The sequence below is a fragment of the Chiloscyllium plagiosum genome, unplaced genomic scaffold (assembly GCF_037043375.1).
Source record: "Chiloscyllium plagiosum isolate Xiang-an unplaced genomic scaffold, Cpla_swu_hap1 HiC_scaffold_26, whole genome shotgun sequence".
Classification (NCBI taxonomy): Eukaryota; Metazoa; Chordata; class Chondrichthyes; order Orectolobiformes; family Hemiscylliidae; genus Chiloscyllium; species Chiloscyllium plagiosum.
In genome coordinates, this window is record NW_028270164.1 from 19,458,699 (window position 1) to 19,473,069 (window position 14,371).

Here is a 14,371-nt window from a genome sequence, read left to right on the forward strand (position 1 = left end):
CAGCACACACAAGGGCATCATCTGACATCAGTCCTGGGACTTGGAAAGGTCAAATAGCTACTTGAGACACTCAGGGCCAGGGGTTCCATATCACCACAGTCTGGAGAGTGGGTCATGGTTAGTCTTGCAGGTTCACTGCAGCCATTAGAGGAACAGTGAAAGTTCAACTCACGGAGAGAAACCTTCCATGAAACTCCCAAAAAAAGTGACAGCCTGTTATGGAAAATTTCAGTCTTCTGTCTCTATTAATATGGGGAAAAAGTCAATTTTCCTTTTGAAAGACCTTACTGGTCAATTGTTACCTTCAAAGACTTGTGAATGTCAACCCACATACCTCACTGTTCTTAACTGACCCTCCTGCACATAACCTTCCTATGAATACCTATGTGCATATGTGAACAAGTACATAACACTGGCTTACAAGAATTTGATCAATCACGTGGATCCCCTTTAAGCAGGATTTAACATCAGTAAGTTAATAATATTTCACCAAGTAAAAGCTTCTCCGTTCATTATTTGACTGTTTTAAGCACAGTCACTCTTTGTAGTTGAAAACAAAATTCTTAGACACAACTTAGATTAGGATTTCATGTTACATACATCAATAATTAAACAGAAGAGGAGCCTTACCTTTCACATGTTTTAGTTGGCTTAAAAAAAATTATAGTGTGCTATTGTTTCATAATGAATACTTCTCACACATTTGCAGTTAAAAATTAATTTACATATCGTGATATTTATAGTTAATGTGTGTTAAATTCCATTTACTTCACCCGATTGTTTGTTTGCACAGATTTGGTACTACAAAGCATCAACCTATTGGCATCTGTTCAACCAGTGGGACTGGAGACTTCCTTTCCCTTGGATAGTTGGCTGAAGGCACTGTGACCTGGCCTTCAAAGTGGAAAGTGCCAGGTCAGTACAGCTGACATCAAATCACAAATATATCTAGCTGGCTGGTTTGACACAAGGCCAGATTTGGACGCATTGTACTAATTTTATTTTTCAACATCAAGGAAGGGGACTCAACTGTCCTGCCCTTTCTTATTAGGCTATTGAAGTAATCACTAATGAATATTATTCCAAAGTGGAAATCTGTGGTCAAAATATCGAAAGCAATTAAAGGTCATCCACTATATTGATATTAAAAGAAATGAGAGACAAAACATGGGAACATGTTGAGATACTTCCTGTGGGGAATGAATGTGGTCAAGTTGTAATGAACGAAGTAACCTTCTTCAATGCTGGAGCCTCCATAATACTGTGACACTGAGTATCTATTACTCAGATAGTGTTATAGTGCTTTATGGACTGTGCCTTATGCATTAGAATACGGATGTACTTGGAAAACTCATCAGAGACATATGCTTATGAAGGTATCAGTTAGTAAACTCTTTTATGTTATGGTCAAAGATCATGAAAATAAATAATTAAAACTGAAAGTCTAATCAAAATAACAAACACACCTCAATAGGGACACCATGCTACTCTATGTTACCAGTAACTGCATGGCAGAGTGAAAAATATACTGTCAACAAAAATAAAGCTTGCATTCTATTTAAGGAACTTATTTACATAACAAAAAGAGAATTTCCTGAGCTGTGCAAGAAACATGTTAAATTTTCAATAAAAATATCTATTAGGAAAAAAGAAAACCTAAAATGCTAATGCTGGAGGTATCTTTAAGTTGATTTCTTCCACGAGATTTACCTACATGTAAATTACCTGGGGGGAGGTGAAAATGATGGGAAATTCTGACAACCTCTCGCATCTACTTCCTGTGAGAATTGGCAAAGGAGCACAAGAAAGAAATGACTCCTCCTACCTCGCATTAAAATATTAGAGGAATCAAAGTAGCGCATACAATGGAAATAAATCTTGCTTCGAAACACCTGCATATCAAATTATTTCTCAAAAAAATGCAGGAATTTTGCAATCATGTTCTTGATGTGTTGTTTTCTCAGTTAGTTTTGTTTACTTTTTCACCTCACTCTGAACATTCTTTGTTACTTAATAACTTGGGGCGGCACAGTGGCTCAGTGGTTAGCACTGCTGCCTCACAGCGCCAGGACCCGAGTTCAATTCCCGCCTCAGGCAACTGTCTGTGTGGAGTTTGCACATTCTCTGCATGGGTTTTCTCCAGGTGCTCCAGTTTCCTCCCACAGTCCAAAGATGTGCAGGTTAGGTGAATTGACTATGCTAAATTGCCCGTGGTGTTAGGTGCATTAGTCAGAAGTAAAAGTAGGAGAATGGGTATGGATGGGTTGCACTTCAGAGGATCGGTGTGGACTTGTTGGGCCGAAGGACCTGTTTCCACACTGTAGGGAATCTAATCTGATCTAAAAAACATTAGAAGGTATATGTGTGAAAATATATTCCTGTTCCAACCATCTGTAAGAAAGTTCTATTTTCAGGAATGGATGAACAGATGAATTGATGATGAAATAAAAATATAAGTAAAAATAATTGATAATGAAATAAAAAATACAAAATAATCAGATATCTAAATGAATTGATAATGTTTTTACTATCTAAGTTATTAATTTTAACTGTGTTGGTGTTTGTTCTTTATTTACTCTATAATTAAACATTTATATCTCCGATGTTGACTCATTGGAAAGTTGACAAAAAGTAAATAGCTTATTAGTGTTTAAGTTTATAAATGACATTTTAGTAGTAACCCATTGGCACTCAATATGTTTACATATCTCGGATGTTCCAATTTCACAACCTATGTTTATGACTTCAAATGTGATCCCTGTACTGGTTTAGAAGCTGGTTAATATCTCTTATAATTTAATATGCCCTGATTATTCATAGTGATGCTGCATTCTAAAAAAATTCAGAATTTAAGAACATGTTGCACTGAAATCAGAAGAAAATTAATGTCCTAGTTCAATTGGCTGCACAGCTGGTCTTCAATGCAGAGTGCTGACGACAGCATGGTTTCAATTCCCCTATTGGTTGATGTTACCATGAAGGACTCTCCTTCTTAACTCTCCCCTCACCTGAGGTGTCGTCACTCTTATGTTAAACGACCACATGTTGTCTGAATCTAATGACAGAGCAGCTGAAATCCAGTTAGGACAATGGCAACACCTTATTCTTACAAAGATAAATTCCTGCAATTGTATTTTTGTCAGCTTTGATTTTGTTCCCAAATTTACCATACTTTTCCTAACCAAGAATGGGAATTTTTGGCAAGTGTCTGTCAGTTCCTCTCAATAGGAACTTACTTTGCAGATCACGGATTATCTCTAGTTTTACAATATTTTGAATACTTGAACTTCAAAGTATCTCCAATGTCTCCATCTCAGACATTTTCAGCTTTCAGTTCACATACCTAGATATTGAAACAAAACACAGAATTACTGTAATAGTTGGTCAGGTTCCAGAAATAGCTACCTTACTGTAAATTAATTCTTTACAATTGATTGAAAGTCATACTTATTCGGGTATTGATATCAGCATATACCAGTTGAATTAAATAGCCGACAGAAACAATATTCTGTGATGTTGATTTAATGTAATTTTCAACTAAAAAAGAACTTTATCATTTCTTTCACTTTGTTTTTGTTTTATTCACTTACCTTCTCTTTCTCCAAATTGTTACGTTCCTGTTTTCCCATTATTTTAAATTACATAGAGTCTAGAAATGTACAGCATGGAAACAGACCCTTGGTCCAACTCGTCCATGCCGACCAGATATCTTAACCTATTCTAGTCCCATTTGCTGGCACTTGGCCCAAATCCCTCGAAACCCTTCCAATTCATATATCCATCCAGATGCCTTTTAAATGTTTTAATTATACCAGCCTCCACCACTTCCTCTAGCAGCTGATTCCGTATGTGTACCTTTTGGTAATTAGGTTGCAGGCAAATTGCTTACCTATAGATGTGTTTTATTCATTTTTTTATTCATTCACAGGATATTGGTGTCACTGGCCAGACCAGTGGCCAGTGCGTTCAGAATGTTCTTTTCAGGTATTTTCTGAGTATGGATCTACTGCCCATTTTAAGGGCTGAACACATCTTGATAAAAGTAGTGTATTAGCTTAAGAGCAGTTCTAATTTGTATTTCAGAGCTAACTTTGGCACACAGTCTCAATATTGGCAGAGTGACATTATATAAGTATCTATTTCAGACTAGACATTTGTTGGAAGCAATTGCAAGCCTGGTGTGCAGTTCCCTGATCAGACAATGATTGCAGAAAGTACCAGTGAAAAAGTGCAGAGCAAAATCCCACAAAAAGGCACGACCAAAATTGTTTTGTTACAGCCATTCAACCTAGAGTACAACATTTGAGCCAACTAATGACGTGCAACATCTATTGATAAAATCAAAGGAAAATTAAACAAAGTCCAACGATCTTTAGCACCACCTTTGCTTACACTATTCGATGTTCAATATTTGTCATCAAACAGATGAGTTAATTCTGTAATTTCTGTAAATTAGTAAACATAGAGAACGTGAATGCTGCCAAGGCAGATGGTGAAATCTGAATTCAACAAAAAATCTGGAATTAAAATTTTCGATTGTCAGCAACACACATCTGGTTCACTAATGTCCTTTAGGGAAGGAAACTACATGTGACTCCAGACCCACAGTGATGTGCTTGACTCTTTACTACCCTCTGGGTGATTAGGGATTACTGGCCTGGCCAGTGACACCAATATCCTGTGAATGAATAAAAAATGAATAAAAGCACATCGAAAGGTAAGCAATTTACCTGTAACCTAATTACCAAAAGGTACAGATATTTGGGCAAAAACAGGCAAACTGACAAAAAAAATTATTTCTTTTAATATTAAATGAAGAAGAAGAAACTACAAGTCAATAAAAACTAATTTCCAATAAGTGTGGAAACAGGCCCTTCGGCCCAACACCGACCCTCCGAAAAGTAACCCATGCAAACCCATTACCCCAACGCTATATTTACCCGTGCACATATTTGGACTGTGGGAGGAAACCAAAGCACTCAGAGGAAACCCACACAGACACGGGGAGAATGCACAATCTCCACACAGTTGTCCAAGGCTGGAATTGAACCTGGGTCCCTGGAACGGTAAGGCAGCAGGACTAACCATTAAGCCACCATGTCACCACCAATTAAACATGAATAATCAGTAACTGAGTTACAGACTCTGCTAAGTATAGGGCTGGTGTTGCTTGAAAGTTCAGGTAGATGAGCTTAAGTAACATGACTAGATATCAGTACACTCACAGTGAGCCATATGGGCACAGCTCAGTCAAAGGGCGTGTTATTTGCATTTCAAACATGCTTGTCCAGTTACACTTACCTCACTTGAGAACCTGCTCAACATTTAAACAACCCAGGTACTATTAATCCAGTAATCCTCATTCCGTTTGGTTCTCAAGATTGTTTGGGTAGTACCTTTCTTCGTCCAGTTGATTATTTTCAGTCTCTCAGCGATGATATAAGATGTTCTCTTTCATGATTTATGACTGTGCTTTGATTGTCATGCCTGCTTTCACTGGGGAAAGTAGAAGAAATCTCCCAGATCTAGAGTTCTAAGTGGCTAAGAAGAATGAATAGTTGAATCAAATTAGTATCAATAAGATTGTACTGGAGAAACTAATGGGGCTGAAAGTTAATAAATCCCCAGGAGCTCATCGCATACATCCAAAAGTGCTGAAGGAAGTGGCTATAGTGATAGCCAATGTATTGGTAATCATCTTTCAAAATTCTGTACATTCTGGAATAATTCCTGCTGATTGGAAGGTAACAAATGTAATTCCACTACTTAAGGTGGAAGCAAGAGAGAAAAAAAAGAGGAACTACAGGGAAAATGCTCGAGTCTGTTGTAGAGAATGTGATAAATAAACGTAGATAATAATAATCTCTTTGGGCATAGTAGGCATGGAGCTTTGAATGGGAAATCAAACTTGTTAGAAATGTTTTGAAGATGCACATCTGACAGCGTCTGTGGAGAGAGAAACAGAGGTAATGTTTAAATTCTAATCAGCCCTACCCCAAACCTGATTTATACTTGCATAGAGAAACATTACATCCAGTTATGATTGAAAATGCCATTGTCCAAGCTCCCGAATTAGCCACAAGGTATAAACATAAATAACAATGTAGAGGAAATTACTTGTATTACACTGAGTTCAATCCTTTATTTAATCATTATAGCTGGGCTGTAGCGTCTAGCAGTTTTCAACCAGCACCCACTGTATAAATCAGACATGTGGCTATGTGTCACTTTTGGAATATTAGAATACTTTCAATATCATTCATTCCTCAGATTGTAAACCAGTTGCCAAAATTACGATTCCCCACTATGTAGCTAAGTGGGATTTCCATCACTCTTTTAGCCAAGATAAGCTCATGTTTTATTATCCTGTATTTGGTGCAGTTATCATAATTAGCTTTTTATGTCTGAAATTTGTGTACTGGCATCCTTTGCAATGACTGATATGAAGAATCCACTTAATGGAGGTTAGTGAAACCTTCCCTTGAGCTTGATATTTCACAATTCAGAAAATAATTCTAGCAAGTAAGCGTTCTTGGAGAACTAAGCAAACAGAATTGTGTACTTGGTCAGTGGCCCTGTGTTATTCGTTAAACCACTAATGTCCCTTTCAGTAAGTACTGCACTCCCGCTAGCCTACATAGTAATTCATAACCTTGTTTTATTTGATAGTGCATTTACATTTGTTTTCCAAAGTTAACTTCTTAACTTTTGTCATAAGATTGCATTGGTGATTCTAATGTTTACCCCGGAGGACGAAAATATGTTATTACGTTTTCCCTGAATACATTCCTTGTGTACCTGATTAACCTTGTGGAAAATACATTTCACTTATCTATAATTTAATCACGCAATTACCACTAAGTGGAAAAAATTACCCTCGTGTTGGTCAAGGGACCTTTTGGATAGGCATTATTTCCTTTAATTAAAAGCACCAATGCAAACTGACAACCCAATTAACTTCGATAAATCCACCAAATTCCAGTCCTATTAATTAAACTAGAGCTAGGGTTTATTGCCACCACAAAATTTATACCGATATATTTATCTTTACCCTGTCATGGATGAGTTATATTTTGAGGTCATTATTGGCAATATTGCAGTGATATTACAAAGAAAGGTGGAGTGGTAAAGGAAACGGCATGAATGTATTTGGTTAGTGACATACAAAAGTTAAATATGGCTGATTTCCAACACTAGTTTGTGCTAAAATTCTGAATTAGCAGGGAATGCTGTTAATTATTGTTCCACTTGCAGGATTTTGGAAAGCATTTCAAAACACATGAGCAACACTCTAGTGCAAGGTGGGAGCCAACTTGCTTGTTTAAGGACGGTTCTGACACAATAAGTCGGATCTCAATTCAACTTTGTTGCCTCACTGGGCAAAGTGCGCATACTAGTCTGTACAACTGCATATTGAAGGGTTTGGCCAGCTATTCTTGAAATTACTGTAAGTCGTTCAGAAACCATGGGTTGAAACTCTTTTTTTAACCATCCTTTGACAAAATGTCATTTTCGTCATGTTTCTCTCTGCTCGGCTTAATGAGTTTTGCTATGCTACCATACAAACTTTGCCCTTTAATTACCTACCATCCCGCTCCCCCCCCCCCCCCCCCACTGCCCCAATCAATTCTAAACCAATTCTCCTACTCACCACCACAGCCAGAGAGACTCACCACAGCATTCAGTAAAGCATTGTCAGTCCAGAGCTACCCTTCATAATTTATGACATTTGCCCCAGACATGTCAGATGCAGGGAAATCATATTCCAAATTGTGGGCAGGCACCTGGAGGCCCTGGTGGATAGGGCGTTGCAGAAGAGGGACCACTCTTTTTCTCAGGGCCAGCAGCAGAGGCTACAGCACCAGACCATCTGGTCTGGTGGTTGCCACCTGGGTCAGTGCAGTCTCAGCAGTCTGGAGAAACATCAGATGGCTTATGTTAAAAGCCAATATCACTATCTTATCTCTGTGACCTCTAACTCACTCTTTTTCATCCACTGTCCACAAGGCTCAAGACACTCTCACTATTGCATCTCCCCTGCCTCTCCCCCTCCACTTGCTCTTACCCACCCATAACCCCTACATCATGAATCCTGTATGGATTCTGTGCTGTCTATTCACTTACTGGGGACACCAATTCTCCCCCACTCACACTAGCCCAATAGCAGCTGTGCTAGTTTCATCTCACTCAATCATTGTTTTTCATGCATTCTAGAAATAAATAGCCTACAAAATGACAGAGAGCCAAGATGGTTGGTGGAATGCTTGCATTCAGCTCCTCAACTCCAATAAGAGGATGACCCGGACTCTGGCCACCCCAAGTGTTCAAATATCTGCCTGAACCCCTGTACTAATGTCGGAGGCTGCTCTTGACCTATTGTTATAGGAGACCCTGACAGAAGTGTGTCTTTGTTGAGAACTACTCCCCCTGGACTTTGAGACATGGCCATCATGCTGCGTGCTTGCCGTGTATTCTACTGGCACAAGGTGCATGTCGAAGATTGACAGAGCACATTGCCATACAGCAAGACAACACTCCCTTGACTGATCACCACTGACAACCATGACAAAATGGGAAAGCACGGTGGCTCAGTGGTTAGCACTGTTGCCTCACAGCGCCAGGGACCCTGATTCAATTCCTGCCTTACATGACTGTCTGTGTGGAGTTTGCACATTCTCTCCGTGTCTGCATGGGATTCCCCTGGGTGTTCCAGTTTCCTCCCATAATCCAAAAAGGTGCAGGTTAGGTGAATTGGTTAAGCTAAGTTGCCCATAGTGTGCAGGGATATGTAGGTTAGGTGCATTAGTCTGGGGTAAGTTGAGAGAAGTAGGGGAATGGGTCTGGGAGGGTTACTCTTCAGAAGGTCGGTGTGAACTTGTTGGGCCAAAGGGTCTGTTTCCACATGTTAGGGATTCTATGCTGTTCTAAGATGCCTGGATTTCTGCCTGTGCCTTGAGTTTACTGTGCCTGAGGGGGCAATGCAATAAAAGGCAAGGCATGGCAAAGATGTGCCTGTCCCTCTGGGGGAGCTGTGCCGGTCCCTGTGGGAGAGCTGTGCCGGTCCCTGTGGGTGGGCTGTGACTGTCGCTCCGGGTGTGCTGTGACTGTCACTCTGGGCGAGCTGTGCCTGTCCCGTGGGTGGGCTGACTCCCTGTCCCTGTGGGTGAGCTGTGCCTGTCCCTCTGAGTGAGTTGTACCTGTCCCTGTGGGAGAGCTGACCCTGTCCATGAGGGTGGGCAGTGCCTGTCCCTCTGGATGGGTTATGCCTGTCGCTCCAGGTGAGCTGTGCCTGTCGCTCTGGGTGGGCTGTACCTGTGGGGGAGCTGACTCCCAGTCCCTCTGGGTGAGCTGACTCCCTGTCCCTGTGGATGAGCTGTGCCTGTCCCTGTGGGTGGGCTGCCTGTCCCTGTGGCTCAGCTGACTCCCTGTCCCTGTGGGTGAACTGTACCTGTCCCTCTGGGGGAGCTGTGCCTGTCCCTGTGGGTGAGCTGTACCTGTCCCTCTGGGTGAGTTGTGCCTGTCCCTCTGGGGGAGCTGACTCCCTGTCCCTGTGGGTGAGCTGTGCCTGTCGCTCTGGGTGGGCTGTGCCTGTGGGTAAGATGTACCTGTCCCCGTGGGTGAGCTGTGTCTGTCGCTGTGGGTGAGCTGTGACTGTCCCAGTTGGAGAGCTGTGCCTGTCCCTCTGGGTGAGCTGTGCCTGTCTCTGTGGGTGGGCCGTGCCTGTCCCTGTGGGTGAGCTGTACCTGTCGCTCTGGATGAGCTGTGCCTGTTCCTGTGGGTGATCTGTGCCTGTCGCTCTGGGTGGGCTGTGACTGTCCCTCTGGTTGTACTGTATCTGTCCCTCTGGGTAAGCTGTGCCTGTAGCTCTGGGTGAGCTGTGCCTGTCCCTGAGGGTGAGCTGTGCCTGTCCCTCTGGGTGAACTGTGACTGTCCCCGAGGGTGAGCTGTGCCTGTCCCTCTGGGTGAGCTGTTCCTGTCCCTGTGGGTGAGCTTAGTCCCTGTCCCTGTGGGTGAGCTGACTCCCTGTGCCTGTGGGTGAGCTGCGCCTGTCGCTCTGGGTGAGCTGTGCCTGTCGCTCTGGATGGGCTGTGACTGTCCCTCTGGTTGTACTGTACCTGGCCCTCTGGGTAAGCTGTGCCTGTCGCTCTGGGTGAGCTGTGCCTGTCCCTGTGGGTGAGAGCTGTGCCTGTCCCTGTGGGTGAGCTGTGAGTGTCCCTGTGGGTGAGTTGTGCCTGTCCCCGTGGGTGAGCTGTGCCTGTCGCTCTGGGTGAACCGTGCCTGTCCCCGTGGGTGGGCTGTGCCTGTCCCTGTGGGTGAGCTGAGCCTGTCCCTGGAGTGAGCTGTGCCTTTCCCTCTGGGTGAGCTGTGCCTGTCGCTCTGTGTGGGCGGTGCCTGTCCCTGTGGGTGGGCTGACTCCCTATCCCTCTGGGTGAGCGGTGAGCTGTGCCTGTCACTCTGGGTGAGCCGTGACTGTCGCGCTGGGCTAGCTGTGACTGTCGCTCTGGGTGAACCTTGCCTGTCCCCCTGGGTGAGCTGTGCCTGTCACTCTGGGTAAGCTGTGCCTGTCACTCTGGGTGAGCTGTGCCTGTCTCTGAATGTGAGCTGTGACTGTCCCTCTGGTTGGACTGTGCCTGTCCCTGTGGGTGAACTGTGCGTGTCCCCGTGTGTGGGCTGTGCCTGTCCCTCTGGTTGGACTGTGCCTGTCCCTGTGGGTGAGCTGAGCCTGTCCCTGGAGTGAGCTGTGCCTTTCCCTCTGGGTGAGCTGTGCCTGCCGCTCTGTGTGGGCGGTGCCTGTCCCTGTGGGTGGGCTGACTCCCTATCCCTCTGGGTGAGCAGTGAGCTGTGCCTGTCGCTCTGGGTGTGCTGTGACTGTCCCTGTGGGTGAGCTGTGACTGTCGCGCTGGGCAAGCTGTGACTGTTGCTCTGGGTGAACCGTGCCTGTCCCCCTGGGTGGGCTGTGACTGTCCCTCTGGTTGTACTGTACCTGGCCCTCTGGGTAAACTGTGCCTGTCGCTCTGGGTGAGCTGTGCCTGTCTCTGTGGGTGAGCTGTGCCTGTCCCTCTGGTTGGACTGTGCCTGTCCCTGTGGGTGAGCTGTGCCTGTCCCTGTGGGTGAGCTGTGACTCGCTCTGGGGGAACCGTGCCTGTCCCTGTGGGTGAGCCGTGCCTGTCCCCCTGGGTGGGCTGTGCCTGTCCCTGTGGGTGAGCTGGTCCTGTCGATGTGGGTGAGCTATGCCTGTACCTGTGAATAAGCTGTGACTGTCCCTGTGGGTGAGCTGTGTCTGTCGCTCCTGGTGAGCTATGCCTGTCCCCGTGGGTGAGCTGTGATTGTCCCTGTGGGTGAGCTGTGCCTGTCCCTCTAGTTGGATTGTGCCTGTCCCTGGAGTGAGCTGTGCCTTTCCCTCTGGGTGAACTGTGCCTGTCCCTCTGGGTGAGCTGTGCCTGTCCCTCTGGGTGAGCTGTGCCTGTCCCTGTGGGAGAGCTGTGCCTGTCCCTGTGGATGGGTTGACTCCTTGTCCCTGTGGGTGAGTTGTGCCTGTCCCCGTGGCTGAGCTGTGCCTGTCCCTGTGGGTAAGCTGACTCCCTGTCCCTCTGGGTGAGCTGTGCCTGTCCCTGTGGGTCAGCTGACTCCCTGTCCATGTGGGTGAACTGTGCCTGTCCCTCTGGGTGAGCTGTGCCTGTCCCTCTGGGTGAGCTGTGCCTATCCCTGTGGGAGAGCTGTGCCTGTCCCTGTGGATGGGTTGACTCCTTGTCCCTGTGGGTGAGTTGTGCCTGTCCCCGTGGCTGAGCTGTGCCTGTCCCTGTGGGTAAGCTGACTCCCTGTCCCTCTGGGTGAGCTGTGCCTGTCCCTGTGGGTCAGCTGACTCCCTGTCCATGTGGGTGAACTGTGCCTGTCCCTCTGGGTGAGCTGTGCCTGTCCCTCTGGGTGAGCTGTGCCTATCCCTGTGGGAGAGCTGTGCCTGTCCCTGTGGATGGGTTGACTCCTTGTCCCTGTGGGTGAGTTGTGCCTGTCCCCGTGGCTGAGCTGTGCCTGTCCCTGTGGGTAAGCTGACTCCCTGTCCCTCTGGGTGAGCTGTGCCTGTCCCTGTAGGTCAGCTGACTCCCTGTCCATGTGGGTGAACTGTGCCTGTCGCTCTGGGTGGGCTGTGTCTGTCCCTGTGGGTAAGATGTACCTGCCCCTGTGGGTGAGCTGTGCCTGTCCCTCTGGGAGAGCTGTGCCTGTCCCTGTGGGGGAGCTCTGCCTGTCCCTGTGAATGGGCTGCCTCCCTGTCCCTATGGGAGAGCTGTGCCTGTCGCTCTGGGTGGGCTGTGCCTGTCCCTTTGGGTGAGCTGTGACTGTCCCTGTGGGAGGGTTGACTCTCTGTCCCGCTGGAGAGCTGACTCCCTGTTCCTGTGGGTGAGCTGTGCCTGTCTCTCTGGGTGGGTTATGCCTGACCCTCGAGGTGAGGTGACTGCCTGACCCTCGAGGTGAGGTGACTCCCTGACCCTCAAGGTGAGGTGACTCCCTGACCCTCAAGGTGAGGTGACTCCCTGACCCTCAAGGTGAGCTGTGCCTGTTCCTCTGGGTGAACTGTGCCTGTCCCTGTGGGTGAGCTGTGCCTCTCCCTCAGGTTGGACTGTGCCTGTCCCTCTGGAGGAGCTGTGCCTGTTCCTGTGAGTGAGCTGTGCCTGTCACTCTGGGTGGGCCGTGCCTGTCGCTCTGGGTGGGCTGTGCCTGTCACTTTGGGTGGGCTGTGCCTGTCCCTCTGGGGGGGCTGTGCCTTTCCCTGTGGGAGAGCTGTACCTGTCCCTGTGAGGGAGCTGTACCTGTCCCTGTGGGGGAGCTGTGCCTGTCCGTCTAGGGGAGCTGTGTCTGTCGCTCTGGGGGAGCTGTACCTTTCCACTGTGGGAGAGCTGTACCTGTCCCTGTGGGTGAGCTGTGCTTTCCCCGTGGGTGAGCTCTGCCTGTTGCTCTGGGTGGGCTGTGCCTGACCCTCGAGGTGAAGTGACTACCTGTTCCTCTGGTTGGACTGTGCCTGTCGCTCTGGGTGAGCTGTGCCTGTCCCTGTGGATGGGTTGACTCTTTGTCCCGCTGGTGAGCTGAGTCCCTGTCCCCCTGGGTGAGCTGACTCCCTGTCCCTCTGGGTGAGCTGTGCCTGTCCCTGTGAGTGAGCTGTGTCTGTCCCTGTGGGTGAGCTGTGTCTGTCCCTGTGGGTGAGCTGTGCCTGTCCCTGTGGGTGAGCTGTGCCTGTCCCTGTGGGTGGACTGACTACCTGTCCCTGTGGGTGGGCTGTGCCTGTCCCTGTGGGTGGGCTGTGCCTGTCCCTATGGGGGAGCTGTGCCTGTCCCTCTGGGGGAGCTGTACCTGTCCCTCTGGGGGAGCTGTACCTGTCCCTCTGGGGGAGCTGTGCCTGTCGCTCTGCGTAAGCTGATCCTGTCCCTGTGGGTAAGCTGTACCTGTCCCTCTGGGTGAGCTGTGCCTGTCCCTGTGGGTGAGCTGTGCCTGTCCCTGTGGGTGGGCTGACTCCATATCCCTGTAGGTGAGCTGTGCCTGTCGCTCTGGGTGAACTGTGACTGTCCCTGTGGGTGAGCTGTGACTGTCCCTGTGGGTGAGCTGTGCCTGTCCCTCTGGTTAGACTGTGCCTGTCCCTGTGGGTGAACTGTGCCTGTCCCTGGAGTGAGTTGTACCTGTCCCTGTGGGTGAGCTGTGCCTGTCCCTCTGGGTGAGCTGTGCCTGTCCCTGTGGGTAGGTTCACTCCCTGTCCCTGTGGTAAAAACAATGACTGCAGATGCTGGAAACCAGATTCTGGATTAGTGGTGCTGGAAGAGTACAGAAATTCAGGCAGCATCCGAGGACAGGCAAAATCCGAGGACAGGCAAAATCGACGTTTCGGGCAAAAGCCCTTCATCGATTTTGCCTGTCCTCGGATTTTGCCTGTCCTCGGATGCTGCCCGAATTGCTGTGCTCTTCCAGCACCACTAATCCAGAATCCCTGTCCCTGTGGGTGAGCTGTGCCTGTCCCTCTGGGTGAGCTTACTCCCTGTCCCTCTGGGTGGGCTGTGCCTGTCCCTATGGGTGAACTATGCCTATCCCTGTGGGCGAGCTGACTCCCTGTCCCTGTGGGTGAGCTTTACCAGGCCATGCACTAAGAGCATGCGCAGATCAACTGGCAGAGGTCTTCTCGGACATGTTCAACCTCTCCCTGCATCAGGTCATTTCCCTGCCTGTTTCAAGAGCCAAAGAAGTCCCTGTGCCTAAGAAGTCTATGCAGCATGTCTCAATGACTACCACCCAGTGGCCCTAACTTTGGTCGTCATGAAGTGCTTTGAAAGGCTGGTCGTGGCATTAATCAACTCCAGCCTCCCAACTACTCTTGACCCACCGCAATTTG

General features: G+C 47.4%; 2 protein-coding genes across 2 annotated transcripts in view; one reads left to right on the top strand and one right to left on the bottom strand.

The window, feature by feature from the left end:
• The first annotated feature begins 792 nt into the window (after positions 1-792).
• Positions 793-14,371, top strand: part of LOC122563132 (acidic mammalian chitinase-like) — a 50,094-nt gene continuing 36,515 nt past the window's right edge. Inside the window, exon 1 of the mRNA XM_087973540.1 lies at positions 793-915. The gene's annotated coding sequence lies outside the window, so the exon portion shown is untranslated. The remainder of the gene's footprint in view (positions 916-14,371) is intronic.
• LOC122563131 (uncharacterized) overlaps positions 5,929-14,371 on the bottom strand; it is a 91,436-nt gene continuing 82,993 nt past the window's right edge. Inside the window, exon 11 of the transcript XR_006315494.2 lies at positions 5,929-5,946. The gene's annotated coding sequence lies outside the window, so the exon portion shown is untranslated. The remainder of the gene's footprint in view (positions 5,947-14,371) is intronic.